General features: G+C 50.1%; 1 long non-coding RNA gene across 1 annotated transcript; it reads left to right on the forward strand.

Annotated features, from left to right (window-relative positions):
- Positions 1-6,812: 6,812 nt before the first annotated feature.
- Positions 6,813-8,046, forward strand: LOC132673383 (uncharacterized). The gene is made up of 3 exons (XR_009608039.2): positions 6,813-6,860; positions 7,517-7,754; positions 7,967-8,046. It is a non-coding gene; the product is annotated as an uncharacterized LOC132673383 (long non-coding RNA).
- Positions 8,047-17,197: the final 9,151 nt, after the last annotated feature.

Raw genomic sequence — 17,197 nt, forward strand, 5'->3', positions numbered from 1 at the left:
TGACAGACCAATATGCGAGTATAAACTTATTTTCCTTCTTTCCAAAAAACACACGAATGCAAAAAAGAGTTATTTCATGACTTTTTCCCTTCCATTATACTGCAATAGGTATTTTATTTTGTATCTTACTTTTTAATTTACTTTTTACTGGTATGACTGTATATACAAAGTTTAATAGTGAACTTTTTCACCGCACTTCTTTCCTGGTGTTGTTTGTATTATTATCTGTATTTCATGGTTGCTACTGAAAATAACTTCGTTGGGGGAGATGTTTAAAAATGGATGTCCCTGAGCCTGGGTGGCTCAGTAGGTTAAGCGTCCAACTTCGGCTCAGATCACGATCTCAGTTTGTGGGTTTGGGATCCGCCTCGGGCTCTGTGCTGACAGCTCGGAGCCTGGAGCCTGCTTCGGATTCTGTGTCTCCCTCGCTCTCTGCCCCTCCCCCGTTCATGCTCTGTCTCTCTCTCCTTCAAAAATAAATAAACATTAAAAACATTTAAAAAAAAAATTTTTTTTAACGTTTATTTATTTTCGAGACAGAGAGAGAAAGAGCATGAACGGGGGAGGGGCAGAGAGCGAGGGAGACACAGAATCAGACTCCAGGCTCTGAGCCCTCAGCCCAGAGCCCGACGCGGGGCTCGAACCCACGGACCGCGAGATTGTGACCTGAGCTGAAGTCGGATGCTTAACCAACTGAGCCACCCAGGCGCCCCTAAAAACATTTTTTTAATTAAAAAATGAAAAAATGAATGTCCCTAATTGGTTGACCTAGGACACATAACTGACCCAAACCAGGGCCTCAGCTAGTCTTCCTGGCACGGAGACCCACAGGCCCGAGGGGCATGGATGTCTAGAGACGTCCACGTGGAGTTGGGTTAAGGGTGATACCATAGAGTCCAAGTGCATGAACTCCCACCGTGAAGCCCTCCAGCTGCCCTGCTTCTGCCCTTCCCACCGCCCCCTTGGATCGTGAGAAACCCCAGAATCATTCCAGGAAACCTTCCCTGTGCCTACAGAGCTAGGACCAGTGTCTACCTCCAGGACAATCGTTCTTCCACAAGGGAGGGCCTAACAGTAGGGGAGGGAGGAAAGGAAAGACAGGAAAGACGCTGTCAGGCAAATGTCTGAAAGGCGAGCACTCACCCTGCTCACTCTGCAAGAATAACCCCCAGAGACAGCTCTCATGACATCGTCGGGGGCGGGCGTGTGGGAGAGGGGCGAGGACAGGAATGGAGTTGATGCGGTGTCTGAGGAGGAGGCTGCCTGTTTCTGGGACCCCCCCTTCACCCTCAGGAAGCCCTCACCCCCACCCTTCCTCCAAATCATCCAAGTTATACCCTGCTGAAAGGTGACAGTGACCACCTAAACATTTAAAGTCTCCAGGATTGCACCTTAGATAAGAGTCATGGACATTCTGCCCGGCATGCCCTCAGCGCCCCCAGGCAAGCCGAGAACGTCCCGATTCTTGCATGACCCCATCTCCCTGGCCACGGCCTACTGACCCAGGGATGGGCCCTAGCTCCAGCCGAGCCAAAAAACTTACCTGGGAATTAAAAAAAAATTTTTTTTAATCACATTTATTTATTTTTGATAGAGAGAGACAGAGCACAAATGGGGGAGGGGCAGAGAGCGAGGGAGACACAGAATCCGAAGCAGGCTCCAGGCTCCGAGCTGTCAGCACAGAGCTCGACGCGGGACTTGAACCCATGAACCAGGAGATCATGACTTGAGCCGAAGCCGGACGCTCAACCGACTGAGCCACCCAGGCGCCCCTTTCCTGGGAATTTTTAGCTCCAAATCAAGAAAGTTGAGGTCTGACACCTGCCACAGCGGGAGGCTATTGCCGCTTTTGTTTCCAGAAAGCCAGACTGCAGCTGCAATGAGATGGGCAGAGATCAACAGGCAAAGGAATAGTAGAGAGTCAGGTGGCATCTGGGTCTCTTATTCTAGCCACATCCCTGCCCCCCTCTGGTAGCTATGAATTCCCCTTTCTGCTGAGATGAGGTTCGGATAGTGACGATCAAAATTACACAGGATATGTGAATCTCATACGAACTGGATTCTTCCTCTTCCTCTTCTTCTTCTTCTTCTTTTTTTTTTTTTTTTTGCAAACAAGAGCAAAATTGAGAGGTGGAAAAGCATGAGCAGGCCTCACACAAATCCACCTGCCACGTGTGACTTGTGCTTCCCGTCCCTGGCTGTGTCTTGTGTCACTGCACGCCTGAACTCACGGGGCAGCCAGAGGTGAGCGGGAGCCCCATGAGGCCTGCCTGGGGGACAGCTGTGGCCAGCTGCAGCTCCCCGTACCAGGTGTCATCCTTGGACTGGGGTTCAAGTGACCGGCCCCTCATATCTGAGGATCCCATATGCCCACTGTTTCTCCCTGCTGGATTGCTTCTTTTTATTCTCGTGCATCCTGGGGCTTATATCTCCCACAGAGGAGACCGTCCTCTCTTGATCTAGCAGAGGAAGGAGATGGGTCTCCAGCCAAGAAGGAAGGGATGATGTGCAGGCACTTTTTCATAGGCCATCGCATGGAATCCCGACCTTCACCACGTGAGGTATGTGTGGTTATCTTCATTTTGCACGAGAGCCCAACCAGGGTGTTATTCCTCCCACCTGTCTTGCGTCTGCAAATAGCACACACCTTGGCAGTCGCTGTCCTCTCCCTTTCCACCCCCCTCCCCCTTCTTTGGCCTTGTTTCCTAGACACGAAGCAGCACGGATAGAAAGCCAGCTACTGCTGGTTCCTGAATACAAGACGCCAGGGGAAGTCTCTATTTTCATACCAAACCTGGTTTCCTGGTGGGCACGCAAATTGTTGCCTGCTAAAATAGCAACCCTGGCAAAAATGTCTCCAATCTGCTTAGATGTGCATCAAATTAAGAGCCTGCCTTGCAGTCAAACCAACTGACCGTTTCTAATGAGCTGGAAACAAAACTCCCTTCAAAGCCACTAGCCGGTGGCCCAGAATCATCAGCGCAACTAGAAACATGGGCCTCTAAGGCCGAGCCTCCTCCTATGTTTAGCTCATTTCAGCCCTACCGTCTCCATCATTATTCCTTCTCTCCCAGACCCTGCAGTCCAGGACCACTGCCTTTATGCACGCACACATGCCTTCATTAACAGTGATAGACAGCAACCATTGGGCCTGGAGCCTGGGGACATAGTCCCTGCCCTCAGGGAGCCCCCCCTCGAGCAAAGGAAGTGAACACAACTCTTGTTTCCTTTGCACTATCCATGCTGTCCCTCCACCCACCCCTGTGCTCTTTCCCAGTCAAGACCAGAGTCATAGGACCAGTTTCCATGGCCGCTAGCAATGTCACAAATTCAAATGCCTCCAAGGACCAGGCAGTTTATAATAAAAATATTTGACATTTTCTCAAACACGACAGGCTGCCTCTACGCTTTCTGCTTTCTGTTCCATCAGCCTGCACACTTTTCCCTGAAGAGCTCCACATGGCTTACTATTTGCCTCTCTACAGTCTTTTCTGGAAGGTCATCTTCTAAGGGAGGCTTTCTTGGCTCTTCTTTTTAGATTGCACCCCAGGATTGTCCACCCCCTCCCTGCTTCATCTTTCCCTATAACGTGTACCACTACATTTATTATATAATCTACTCTCGTGTTTATTATCTATGTCACCTACAGGGCAGAGATTAGTCCGGTTTGTTCCCTGATATATCCCCTGTCCCTAATACAGTCTGGCCCATGGTGGGTGCCCAGTAAATATCCATCGTATACCCAATGCTAAGCATTGTCCTAAACATTAAACACTCATTTAACCCTCAGGGCAAACCTCTGAGATTAGTACCATGTATGACAAAGGGGACGTTGATGACGCCCATTTTACCCACCAAGAAGCTGAAGAACAGACAGATGAAGTTCCACAGCTAGTTAGGGGTGGATCCAGAGCTCAGGCCCCTGCAGTGCAACCATATCCATGTTCCCAACACATTCTACAACATGATGGGGCTGGTGGGAAGCATAACAACTAGGAAATGCTTGCCCTGCCTAATAACACTCCTTTCTTTTTTTTTCTTTTCTTTCTTTTTTTTCTTCTTCTTCTTCTTCTTTTTTTTAATCCTGTCTGGACCAAAATAAGAGTCTGTTGGACACATTTAGCTCTCAGGTCACCAGTTAGAGGAGGCCTGGGCTTAAACTAGGAATTGTAGACAAAAATAGGTTTTTATTGGGTTAGGAGGGAATAGAGATTTAAAGAAAGATTATCTACACAAGCCTTGGGCATTGAGGAATCTTCAGGTGCCTTTTGCTAATCTTCAGGTGCTTTGGTAAGAGGGTCCATGCTAGGGGAGGCTTCAGGGAATGCTGTTGGAACATCATGTCCTTGTGGCCTGGCTAGACTCTTCCTGGAGAGCTGATCTCAAGGGCCACCCAGATGACAGTCAGGCTGTTGACTGTCACAGGTTGGTCTCTGGGACAACAGCAGCTTCGCGGAGGAAGAACCCAGCCACAAAGCCACTGACCTGTGTATTGTCACAGCACTGCCATGGCATTAAGGTAGCTCCCTCCATGTCCTCCTGGACTATTCAAAATTGTTTCTTCGGCAGGCGGGCAGTCTACGGTTAAGATACCAGAACACCCTGGCTTGCTTCAGACCCCAGCCATCTCACACTAGGGTTTCCGGTTCAAGGGATCCAGGGGTTAGAATGCCAGCCAAAGCCTTCAGAAATGCCTTCGCACAATAATACTCAGAAGCCACAAGTATTCGTTGACTACCGTGGGCCACATTAATAACATGACCCAGACGGTAGGGAAGATAAAGGAGGACTTGTCCTCTGTGAGGCAGCTAACATCTAGTAATAACCAGCCCAACCTTTCCGGGCAACTACAAATGGCTAGAAGTTGCCCCGCCCTTAACACTCACTCTGCAAACGTTGGTCGAGCCCCAAGCAGTGCCAGCAATGTGCGGAGTGGTGCAGACAAGCATGAGACACGTATATTCCTCACTGTGAGATAAGCAACCTATCAGGTGGGCAGTTGACGGGCTGGAAGAAGGCAGAGGAGGGCACCACACCCTGTCTGGGACCTGTTGTTTGCTGGCGGAAGAAAGAAGCAAATCAGAACCGCGTGGGCCAGGTTGTGTTGAAGAAAGAGCTCTCCCGAGGGGCTGCCAGGTGGGCAGGTCAGAGCAGATGGTTCCTCGAAGGCCGGCAGGACCAGGAACCATCTCAGTGTACAGGTGGGAAGGGGCCTAGACCCCAAAAGCACTTGAGCAGAGTCCGGTTCCATCCACTTGGGCTTAGGGAGAAGGAGGTATGCACGGGGAGAACGTGGTTTCCACGGCCTTTGATGTCACATCATTCCATGGAACAGAACTTGCCTTTGGCAAACTTTGTGTCTCACTGAGCCTCTGTAAGTGGATGCCACCAGCCTCTCTGTGCATAGTAGTTAAGATCTTGCGTGGGCCCTAAAGTCAGACATACCTGGGTTTGGACTCCTGTTCTGCCACTTACTGGCTGTGCGGACCTCGCACAATTTACTGACTCTTCCACGGTCTCTGTCTCCTTGTCAGTAAAATGGGGTAGTGTCTAACTCTGGGAATTACTGGAAGGATTGCATGAAAACAGGAAAGCATAAAACTACACGTATTATATCAGCCCGGACTATTCAAGAGGATTTTCTGTTAAGAAAAGATAGGGCAAAGCCCTTTGCAAAGTATGATGATCAATGCCAATTCGTTATTACAACTTTTGTTGCAGATCAGCTCCCTGAGGGGGACATTTGTGCCCCTCCAGAGCCCAGGACGGTGCCTGGCCTATAGCAGGTGTTCAGTAATATTTGTGGCACAGACCGATGAACGGCGGCCCAGAAGGAAATATACAAACTGAGAGCCCAGCAGGCAGAAGTGAGCTCCCTCATCCGGCTATAGGTCTGGAAGCTGAGCGTCCACTGGAGCACCTCTCCCCTCGCAAGCCTACCAGCTCGAAGGCTAGAGGTGTAGCCCCGGCTGCCTCTCCGGAGCTCAGTCTCAGAAATCCCCAGAAATCTCTCCAGCCCTGCAGGCTGGGCTGCACATGCACAGGCCCGCTGCATCTGAGCTGGTTGCAGTCACCAGCTCCGGGCGGGGGCTATTTTGGATCTGAGGGTGTCAGGAGCATAAAAGGATCAGTCTTGGAAGTTGTGGCTGAGACACAACTCTCTCAGGCAGAGAGTGCTGGCTTCCCTCCCCACGTCTAAACTGGAGCCTGAAATAGCTGTGAGGCTAAAGACAACCTCAGAATAGCTTTTGGCTTCACCACAATCTCAGGCTAGAGCACAACACATACCCAAGAAGGGCCAAATAGGCAGCTCGTGGCGTGGGAAAGTCCTTCGGGGGAGAAAAAACGAAAATCATGATACAAAATCCAGGCTTGTCCTTGTTTGGGGAAGAGTGACAGCATGTTCAGCAACTTCAATGGCACAGCCAGTGGTTGGTGACCAGTGTGGCGAGGTCACAGAGCCAGCAGGGGAGCCATGGCTGGGGGTGCTTTGCATTGGAGAGCCTTGGTGTGGGAGCTTCTGAATGTCCAGGAAGGTACTTTCAAAAGTATTCATCTCAGGGGTGCCTGGGTAGCTCAGTCGGTTGAACGTCTGACTCTTGGTTTTGGCTCAGGTCATGATCTCACAGTTTGTGGGATCGACCCCCACATTGGGCTCCATGCTGAGCATCATGGAGCTTGCTTGGGATCCTCTCTCTCCCTCTCCCTCTCCCTGTGCCCTCTCCCATTCTCTCTCTCTCTCTCTTTCTCTCTCTCTCTCCTATGGAATCCCATGGAGTTCTCTTCATAGGGCACTATCATTCCCATTTTACAGGTGAAGGAGCTGTGACTCACAGGCATTAAGAAATTTGGCTCAAGTAGTAAGTGGTAGAATTGGGATTTCAATGCTGGTCTGTGTGATTCTGGAGTTGCACAAGTAGGTAGGATTCTGACCTCTTCAAAGGGACAGAGTCATGAAGAAGACAGGTTTCCAGCTCTCAGGTGTTTGAGATCTGTCTCTGGAAGCCCTCTGGGAATGCTGGGGACACCCCCCGGGCCCCAGCCCATGCTTTAATATGGACAGAGATGGGGCTGGAGAATCCAGGGTCTCCCGGTGCAGCTGCCCCTCTCTAGCCTCCCTGGGAGGTGGGAAGTGCAGGGAGCTGGGGATCCAGGAGAGCTGAGGAAGCCAGAGGGCCACCCACCCGCTGCAGGGTGCCCATCACTTGCAGCTTCTGCTTTTGAGGCCCTTCCTTTCACTCTCAGTGGTCTGCCCCAGGAAGTGCCACATGCCCCCTTGAGGGTCTGAGACTCGTCCTCAAAGATAGATACTCTGCCATGTTTCAACACGAACCATGGTACCCTCCAGAGTGACTGCCAGAGGCAAGGGAGGAAGGATCACGTGAGAAAAAGAGCTCAGACTGAACCATGACCTAGGTTATCTCGGCTGCCGTTCCCATCCTGTTGCTCGAGACCCTCAACCAGCCAATGTGCTGTCATCCACTGCTGCTGTCCTCTGTCCCCTTACCCCTCTCAGGCAGAGACCCTGCCTCTCTTGAACCAGGCTGGGAAGATGAAGACACTAGGGAAGATGTGGTGAAGGAGAGCACCACGAGAGGGCAGTGTAGAGCAACCCCCCAACTGGCCCCTGTCATCTCGCCAAGGACCTGTCCTTTTCTCAAAGCCAAGGACCAAACAGTCACCAGTGGAACACATTCTAGGGGTCCGTGAGCTTGGCATGGAGAATCTTCACATTCCTTGTGTTCGTTGCTATGGTAAGTTAACGTACAAGCATGTGTTCTGAATTATCCGATGCCACCTCATGGCTGCGCTTCAAGGCCGTCCTTGACACTTGGCAATAAGTAGCAATATGTTAATTGGCATAAACAAATGCGTGAAGGACAGAGGCATATGTAGTATGGAAATAACGTGCTTGTTCTACATGTAGCCCATGCGACGTCAACTGGTTTTGCATTTGTTCCAATAGAGCCAGCTGGTATGCAGTATACGGCAAAGCCAGGTGCCAAAGAATCTGAACCTTGGCCGTCATTTTACGAGAGGAAAGCGACCTTCAATAAAACCACCTCCTCCATTATGTTGGACTTTTTGATCTTGTTGCGCCCTTTATATGATATTTAATTGGTATATTTACCTTGGGTTTAGGCTTGTATGATTTAGCAGTTTATACCTAGTTTCATACAAGCACATATTTAAGTAAAAAAATAATTTAAGTCAATACTGGTCGACCGTGAACACTTTTTTCCTCTTAACTGCCGTTACAAACACAAACTTCAGCCAGGGTGAGGCATCAGTGCTTGGAGTCAGGGAAGGCGGAATAGGAAGGCTGGGGTATGAAGGACAAGGAAGTGTCCTCCTTAGAAGAGGTAGAGGCCAATCGTGGCAGAGGAAGGCTCTTGGACTTGGAAGCAGAAAGAATGGGTTGCAGTCTGGGTTTGGCCACTTTGTGGCCTCCTTGGCATGTCGGTGTCTACTTCTAAAGTTCTGGCTGCTTGGTGAGCTTCCGGTCATCCAGCAACCCCTTAGCTGCTCCCCACAAGCTGGAGGGTCAGGGATTGCTGGGGGGCGGCAGGGGGAGCCAACGGGAAGTGGCTTTGGGCTACACAGATCTGCCTGACATGTATGACTGCTGGCCCCCAAGAGCCTCCCCCAAGTAAGCTGCCTACCACTTTGCAGTGAATCCATTAGTAGAGGTCAGGGGCAAATAAGCACCAGTCCATGGCAGGACCTTGCTGAAAAGAGCCCACGCTGACTTGGACTGGCCTTTCCCATCAGCACCCCCAGGGTACAGGGTCCATCAGACATTCTGGATTCCATAGACTTGGGTTAGGAATTGGACAACCTGTTTCTTTTCAAGGGTGGGAATAAAGCCAAGCCATCTGGCAAAGAAAATTCTGAAATCGCTGGGGCTTCGTCTCTCTGGGACAAGGTCCCCTCTGCTGCCGGTAAGATGGGATTGTCCTCCCCTTCTCCAGGCTCGGGTTTATCATCAACATCAATAATAATCACCACTTAAAAATAGGCCTTTATAGCTTATAAAAGCTCTTCACATGTATTATCTCATTTGGTAATCAGAATAAAGAGCTCCAGGAGAAAGATCCCAAGGCCCAGAAGTTAATAACTGTGTCTGAAAACACAGTTATAAAGTAGACACTGGAGACCAAAATCCGGATCTTTGGACCCAGGGCCCCCGTTCTTTCCACCACAAGTGCTGTTTTCACTTGCACAGTGTACAGGGGAATTGTGCAGCTGTCCCTGCCTTTGGGACACTTATGAGCCCAGATGTTTGGGTAACAGCTTCCCAACTTAGCCGTAGGATACTGGGACACATCTTGGAGTTACCCAGAGCGGTCATGCATAAATGCCTGATGCGGTTTTGATCTAAGAGAATAAAGTTGGAGTGATTTGGGCACAACGGCTTCCTGTTCCATAGAACATCCTCCTCTTGCTCGTCCCTGACCAAGTTTCTTGAACAGAGGACAAGGATCTTCATTCTACCACAGGGACTCAGTCCACAGGGCTGGGGGTAGGGGTGTTGCACATAAGACAGTGGGGACTAGAGGAGAGAGGAAGGGAGCAGACTGGTGCTCAGGTACTCAACTTTATCTCCTCTGCAGGTGCCTTGAATATGTGAAAGACACATAACCTGAAGAACCAGACTGGATTGGCGATCCTTTAAAACCTTTTGTTTTAAAACAGAGAAATCTCTTTCTAAAGTGCAGTTTCCCTGGGAAACCCAATACTTCATCATAACAAGCAGAGGTGCTCTTTACTAAAGAGGAAGGGAGGGCAGAGTCATATCCACAGTCCCCCAAGCCGCTGCCTCATTTCGGGGCTCCTCATGGCACAGTTTGGGCACAGTTTGAGAATCACCTGACAGGATAGTTTGCCAGCCAGGCTCCAGGGACACTGAGGTGAACAGCACCCAGTCCCTCCCTGCCAGCACTGCATTCTCAGATCACTGCAACCCAGTGTGACATGGGCCAGGACAGGGGGTGCCTGGGTGCTATGGGACTAGAGGAGAGTGGCCCACCCCAGCTGGAGACAGGGGGCCTAGGGCAGAGGACGCTTCCCAAGAAGGACTGGTGCTTGTAGAACACTTCTGTAAAACAAAAATACAAAAGTTTTAAATAAATAAAAAAAAACAAACAAACCTGTTGGTGGTTACAGATGCAAGCACATTCACAAAGTCACTGCCAAAACAATTTGCATCTCTGGAGGGCAACCAGTACACTAAGGGGTGGAGAAGTCAGGTCTATGTGGAGAGGCAGGGCTCCCTCCCAGCCCAGCCCAGGCTGTGTGCTTCTCCTGCGGAGCTGAATAGCCTCCAAGCTCCCCAAGCCCGAGCGGTGGCAGGCATGGCCCTCAGGAGTCCCACAAATGTGCTAAGTGTCTGTGTGTGGAAGGGGCAGCAAAATATCCCTGAGCCACCCGAGACCAAAGCCCACTCCTGCCCTGCCCCTCGACCCCTTCGAGATGAGATTCAGCTTCCGTCCGACCGTAGATCTCCTCTCCTTCTGCCTCACTTCCTTTCCTCTCAGTCTGTCTTCCTGAGTCTCTATGTTTCTCTTTCCCTGCCCCCCTCTCTCCAGAATCGCTCCAAAATCTAGACTATTTAAGGACATGGAGAAGCAGCCTAGTATATTATTAAGCACAACCCCCCCCCCAAAAACCACCACCAACAAAAAAGGCAGTGTACGAAACAGTGGGTGCTGTATCATCCCATTTTTGTTTGTAAAATGACAGCACTGGGAGGGGCACCTCTTTCCTGCTTCAGTTCAGGAAACAAACAAACAAAAAAAAGGAGAAATGAAACCAAAGAGCAGCAGAGGCTGATCTCTGGGCATTTGGGGGCTGACGCTCCTTCAGGTAGGAACGTGAATGGGAGGAGGAGAGGAGGTCAGCCTGGAGTATTCTGTGGGATTCAGCAGGCGTTGAAGTAGCACATCTTCCTGGGGCAGGCTCAGGGGGAGGTGGAGAGGACTGGGGGTGTCCTCATCCATCCTCTTCCTTGGGAACAAACTAAGGTAGCTGGTTAACCCTTTATTACCTAGTGGATGGCAGCAGAAGGCAGGTGTAGACGGGGGCATCGAGGGGCTTAGAGTCTCTGTGAGGTCAGGAGAGTGGGTGGTGAGCTCCCTTCCTCCTCTGGAGTCTGGCTTAGCGTTCCAGTTCAGGCTTTCTACCTTGGTCTGTGGGTTCTGGAGGGATCCACAGATGGGCTCAGAACGGGGAGCAGTGCATGCAGACTTTTTCTGGGATGATGGTCCACACTTTTTGTGGCATTAAGGAGTGGTCCAAAGCCTTCAAGTTATTAAGAACCACCATTCCCAAAGTTGAAGGAACTGGAACGTTTTGTCTGTTGAAAGGTAGTCATGTGAAAGAAGGCAAAATGCTGCCTGGGTTCCCAGGAAGGAACCGGAACCAAGGGTGAAATTTCACAGGGGGTGGGGGAGGGGCGATTTCAGCTCTCTGCAAGGACCAACTATTTGAGTGATGTGAAAATAAAACAGGCTGTCGCTCCCCAAGGGGAGTTCCTTGTCACCGAAGTATTCAGTGCTGGGATGCAAGGTGGACCGAGGGCCTCACGCGTCCGGTCCAGCTCTAAACTGGACGGATTGAAGGAAGGCTGGGGCTTGGATGCCCTCTCAGGAAAGAGGGGAGACAGATATCACCCTGTATGTGAGGAGGACATCAGCAGGGCTGCAGAACCTCAGTGTGCCCCATCTTCAAGAGCCTGGCGGGGGCTGGACCTGTGCGCTGCTCCCTGGGGGCTGCAGAATCTATCTGTGCTTGTTCTCTTTCAGGCAGCTCTCCTCAACTGTATTCTGTGTGATATTATGGGAAATGCTAACGGGTTTTCTCCACCAGTTATTTTTGAAATACAGTAGAAACCTTGGTTTGCAAGCATAATTCGTTCTGGCAGCATGCTCGTAATCCAAAGCACTTGTATATCAAAGCGAGTTTCCCCATAAGAAATAATGGAAACTCAAGGGGCGCCTGGGTGCCCCAGTGGTCAGCGTCTGACTTTGGCTCAGGTCGTGATTTCACGGTTTGTGGGTTCGAGTCCCGCATCGGACTCTGTGCTGACAACTCAGAGCCTGGAGCCTGCTTCGGATTCTGTGTCTCCCTCTCTCTCTGGCCCTCCCCTGCTCATGCTCTGTCTCTGTCTCTCTCTCTCAAAAATAAATAAACATGAAAAAAAATATAAGAAAAAGAACAGAAACTCAGATGATTCGTTCCACAACCCAAATATATTCATATAAACATGATGGCAATATATAATATTGCAATATAATTCAAAATAATAAAGAAAATACAAAATATAAAGAAAAACAAAGCAATTAACCCACCTTTACCTTTGAAAACCTTTGTGGCTGGGGTGAGGGAAACAAGAGAGAGGAGGGTTATTGTGAAGGGCGACTTTCACTATCACTAAGGAATGTCAACTGCAGTAAAGTATTAATAAACTCTTGTCATATACTGTGTTTAATGTCACTGGCAATAAGGCAGTGGAGGAAAGGGTCTACATCTGCAGGCAGCCTAAGCTAGAATGAAGCAAAGCATTCCTAAGCTTACTCTTGTGTGGAAAGGCAAAAGAGTGTCCATAGGTGCTTTGCAATGACAAAAAATACCCAAGTGCCAGTTGTGGGCACCTTCCAACGTTCTGAAAAATCACTCGCTTCTGCCAAACACCACAGCCTGAGACCGAGCATCCGAGCATGGAGACAATCACCCACAATACTGCAGAGAGAGAGAGAGAGAGAGAGAGAGAGAGAGAGAGAGAAGAACCATTGGCTCAGTTGTGATCATGATTCGGCATCACGTACTACTCATATTGCAAGACATCGCTTGTTTATCAAGTTAAAATTTATTAGACATGTTTGCTCGTCTTGCAAAATACTCACAGAACCAGTTATTTGACATGCAAGGTTTTACCGTATACGTTAGAAAGCCCTTAATCATGTTTACGCAGTTATTTGTAAGTTAAATATTTTCAAGAAAGGTATGCTACAGGAGAAACACCACTCTCCTAGAAAGACCTGATGCTGGGCTTTCCAGCAACGTTCCGTACTGATCTGGCACTTGCTACCTCAGGTCATGTCGACAGCTGGCTTCCAGTCCGTGATTACTGACATAGATTATGTATTTTGACTTCAAATTTCACCACCTAGTTTCTACTTAGTTACCATTCACTGCAGACATGTGGTTCTTATGGATCTGTGGCTTAAAGGAGGGAAATTTGACGTGAAAAGCAGTCATCTGGGTCTCAACCTGTCTGAATCAAACAAGATAATAGACATCGCAAAGGGAAGGTGAATAGTCATGGTCCTCCATTTCTTTAAAAAAAATAAAAAATGGAGGAGGGCCGCTGTGGATGAAACAATGGCTTTGGAGCAGCCTAATCAGAATGATCACAAAACCATCACGCTTGGTTCAGAGGGGCAAACATTACTTCTTATCCGGTTTTCCTTATTTGTGGAGTTGACACGCCCTCGCTGGCCACCTGGAGGTAGCCGGCAGATTTCCAATGGGCAGAATCCAGAATTGGCCATGAGCGCAGAGCTCACCCCAGTCTCTCTGCTTTGCTCTTTACCCCTCAAGAGCAGCCTGAGCGGGCCTTCCCACCAGGAGACCTCCGAGAGGGTTCCAGTGTTCAAATCAATAACCCAGCCGTTCCTTCCTGACTCCCATTGGGCTGGGCCCATGTTGGAGAGAACCTAAAACTAGGGGGCCGGAGCCTGGGCACGATGAGCTGTGTGGGGCGCCCGGGGGGCTCGGTCGGTTGAACGTCTGACTTCGGCTCAGGTCACGAGTTGGTGACTCGTGAGTCAGTTGGTGAGTTCGAGTCCCGCTGACAGCTCCGAGCCTGGAGCCTGCTTCGGATTCTGTGTCTCCCTCTCTCTCTGCCCCCTCCCCTGCTCACACTCCATGTCTCTCTGTATCTCAAAAATAAACATTAAAAAAAAAAAAAAAGAAAAAGGAGCTGTGTGGTGTGGAACAGCAGGGGCCCCTGTGACAGGTGCCCACGCCAGCCAACTGCCCCTGCCTTTCCTGGGAAGGCCCTCCAACTAGATGCAGGGGTGGGTGCTGCTCCCGCGGGAAGGGGGCAGGCCCTTCTCTCTCTCTCTCTCTTTTTTTTGATAAAAACGTTTTGTTTATAATTTTTCTTTGAAAAATATATTTATTATTATTTTAAAATTTATTGAAATTGTAACTTCAATATTTAAATTTAGTTGAAATTTTAATATTAAAATTTATCGAAATGTGGTTAAGGCCCTTCTGAAAAGTGTACCCGAGAGTACGGCAGGCCGGCCAGGGAGATGTGGGCCTGAAGAGGGAACCCAGGAGGGAGGTGAAGGCAGGGAGGAATCTTCAGCTTCCTCTTCTCGTCTTGGCAAGATCTTACAGCCTTCCAAACATCTCTGTTCCCTTGGAGGACCGCAGCTGCCGAAGGGGAAACCTGGCGTAGGTCCTGGCACTGACCAACATCATTTGTCTCAGACCTCCCGGTCAGAGGATGCCTCAGCTTCGTTGGTGCTTAATGACTCTGGAGTGGGGTGCGTGGGGCAGGCACCATGGTTACCTCGGATTTGCTGCTGAGCGTCAGGGCTCTCGGATGCCAGACCGAGGTCACACCGCTCCTAACAAGGCACATGAAGCGTTTGAAATTGGACCTCGTAACTCCAAAGTCTAACCTCTTTCCAATATTCAGGCCACCCTACCCACGCACACTCCACAGGAGCTCGATGTGCACCCTCTCTTCATGAAGGAGGCATGTTTGCAACGGCTTTGTCAATCCTCATGTCCTTTTGTGAGATGTGTCGATATGTCTGTGCAACAAATCACCTCAGGAAGCTCAGAGAGGCTAAATAACTGGGCCAGCGTCACACAGCAAAGCCGGGGTTTCATTCAAACGTGTTCATGTGCTCTCGACAATCCTGAAGAGTGTCCACAGCGGGGTAAAGGGTTTCACCAGCTTCTGCCTCTGTCTTGCTTTGTGTGACCCGACTCTTTGTTTGGGGGAGAAGCATATTATTTCTGGAAGGCAAAAAGGAAAGGAAAGAAAGGGTGACATCTGGGAGGCTGAAAAAAGATCCCACCGTGGTAAGGATGATCCTGACGCCTCACAAAGGTGGGCAAGTGTCTATTCCTGGATGCTCTGGGAAGGCATAGAAATGATTGTCCAGCCGAGTGTTTCATAGCAAAAATCTTGAAATACGAAATTTCCTTTTCCTAAGGAAATTCTTAATTTCTTAAATTAAAGGAGAATATGATATCCTTTAAGAAAAGGATAATACAAGCCTATTAGACCATTCAGCTTTATAAAGGAAGTGGGTAAGCAGCTACTTTTATTATTATTCTTTAAAAGTGGGAACCAAAAAAGCTTAAATAAAGCCAAAGTGATTCACTAAAGGAACTCCCAAGGGAGGTGACTCATGACATTATGTGCATGGCTGTGGGGTAACAGAAGCAGGACTGAATCTGGAATCCAAAGGTATGGGCTGTGTGATCTTGGGCAAGTCTCTTAGCCTCTCTGAGCTCCGAAGTCCTCCACCATAGACTGTGTCCTCTTTGGCGAGTGATGGTGATGAGCATATGACACCCTGATCGTTCCGTCCCCAGCCACCTTGAACACTTTGTTCACGCCACTCTCACAGGCCTGTGCACATCGTGGTGCAATTTCCTGCTTACTTCGCCGAGTCTCCTGGTCAGCCCCACCACCTGCCACGTTGTGGTGCCAGTCAATGTTCGCCGAATGAATGAATGAATGAATGGACGAATCTGAAAAGCAAAATGCAGGCTTTGGCATTATTGCTATTTTTTGAACACATATCCACGTGAATCACACTGCAAAGAAAATCCTTTTTCAAGCTTCTGGTCATAGCCAGAAACCGAATATTATGCAACATTCAAGAGACGGTCAGAAATGACGCAAAGCATTGGATGCTCTTTGCCTCTAATGAGGTGAGTTTCTCCCCAGGCGTTTCCCCTACTAGACGGAAGTGCTCACTTCCCGGGGTACTCCAGACACTCCAGATGGATCCCAGAGGCATGGGCAGCTGAGACCCCGGGGCCCGCTGGGACCTTACCATCCCTACCTCTCCATTCTAGCTCACAGATGGGAAAACTGAAGCCCGGGGAATAGAAGTGCTTTGCTCTAGGGCCCCCGGAAACCTGGTCGGCAGGCCACAGCAGCAGCTCAGGTGCCTGCCGGTGCAGCCAGAACTCTCCCCCCACCCAGCCGGGCTCCTGACAGGGCACTAGGCAGGGAGCAGAGGCTCCAGAAGCCCCTGCTTGCCATGGAGTGTGGGTTTGGCTCCCAAATCAGGGGGGTTGTGCAGATGTCCAGTAGCAGGCCGAACTCAGATTAATTCCATAAACGTTTACTGAGCACCTATCATGTACCAGGTGCTGGGTTTTTAAGGTAAAATATGAGGGGTTCATAAATACTGGTTTGAGCCAAGCCGCCTGGGATCGGACACCTCCTTTTGGGAGAGGGATCTGAGCAGTGCTTTCCTCCAGGCTGCACCCTATCTTGCCAGGTCCTCTTTCTGTCCTGGGGGCTTCCCACGCTGGTCTCCAGACCTCACACTTGTGGAGCCACTCTCCTCTCCCTGGGGCTGCCCCCACTGTCCCTCCTCCCCTCCTGCTGGGACAGCAGTGTCCAGGCCTTTCTCCCCCACCACTCCCCCCGCCCAGCTCCCCAGAGATGGTGGAGGAGCACAGCTGTGGAGAAGGTGATAACCCTGTGACCCTGGGGACAGAGCCAGCCCCTGCCCCTCCCTGCTGCCTGGCAGCTGCCCAGGACTGTGACAGGAAGGTTCCCCCTTTACCCCAGCTGTTCTGTGGCCAGAGGGAGCCAGGCACCCTATGCATCAGTGCGCTCCAGGCAAAGACAATTTCCTAGGGAAGGCTGGGAAACAGAGCCAAATGAGCCCTGTGTCCAGACAGAGAACAAAATAGAAAATGCCAGGAGGGGAACTGGACGCAGGGGCAGGGTGGGGCAAGAGGAAGTGTCTGGAAACCTCTTCTCTGCCTGGTGGCTCCAAGTCTCCACATGGCCAGAGGCTGGAAGGAAGGCCCAGCTGGGACGGATGTGACCATCCAGTCTACCCCCTGTGTCTAGGTGGGGAATCCAAGGCCCAGAGAGGGGAGGGAACTGCCCAAAGCTGCACAGCAGTTAGACACAGGGCAG

The sequence above is a fragment of the Panthera onca genome, chromosome C1 (assembly GCF_046562875.1).
Source record: "Panthera onca isolate mPanOnc1 chromosome C1, mPanOnc1 haplotype 2, whole genome shotgun sequence".
In the NCBI taxonomy this organism is placed as follows: Eukaryota; Metazoa; Chordata; class Mammalia; order Carnivora; family Felidae; genus Panthera; species Panthera onca.